Raw genomic sequence first — 744 nt, forward strand, 5'->3', positions numbered from 1 at the left:
TTTTGCCAATACCTTCAATGCAGCTTGCAAAGGTTTTATATAATTTAATGCTAAATCTCTAGGGAAAACAAGCATTCACTGTTTTATTTATGGATCAAGTGTACTTATTAAAGATAATTAAAAGAAAGCTTGAAGATATTTGTTCTCCATTCTAAAAGATCTAATAATAAGTTCTGAAATTAAAATACTATGTTTTCAGCCATATAATTAAATGGTGGTTTTCAAACAAAAGCCAATGATTTGTATTTAGGATTAAAATAAATTACCACAAAATTTAAACGGCATAAATAGTTATCAATTATGCACCTTCATATTTGATATGTATTTATTGAGTTGCCTTTTCTACCAGTTTACTTTATGAGATAATCATCTATCCCATTGAAAACCTTTATCCTCCCTCCTGCTTCAAATGATCCTGATTGATCTCTTCAATCTGTACAGTTAATCCACTGATAGTAAACTATAATTTCTAATTTCCAACATCATCCTTTACTTCATCTGTATTGAATATTTACTTTCTGTTTATTTGCAATTCTATTTTGTCAAAATGCAACCCTCAGAAGTTTCCTAAGAAAAAGAAGTAAATTTACCATATATTCTGTTACATCCAATCCAAGCAGATTTTAATGCCCTCTGATCAATGATTTAAACTGTGTTTATAAAGAATAAAAATTACCTCCACATTGCTAAATTCAATGGTAAATCTCATTTAACCAGGTGTCCTGTGGGATAAAGAACTGGACC

Source organism: Chrysochloris asiatica, unplaced genomic scaffold (genome assembly GCF_000296735.1).
Source record: "Chrysochloris asiatica unplaced genomic scaffold, ChrAsi1.0 scaffold00058, whole genome shotgun sequence".
In the NCBI taxonomy this organism is placed as follows: Eukaryota; Metazoa; Chordata; class Mammalia; order Afrosoricida; family Chrysochloridae; genus Chrysochloris; species Chrysochloris asiatica.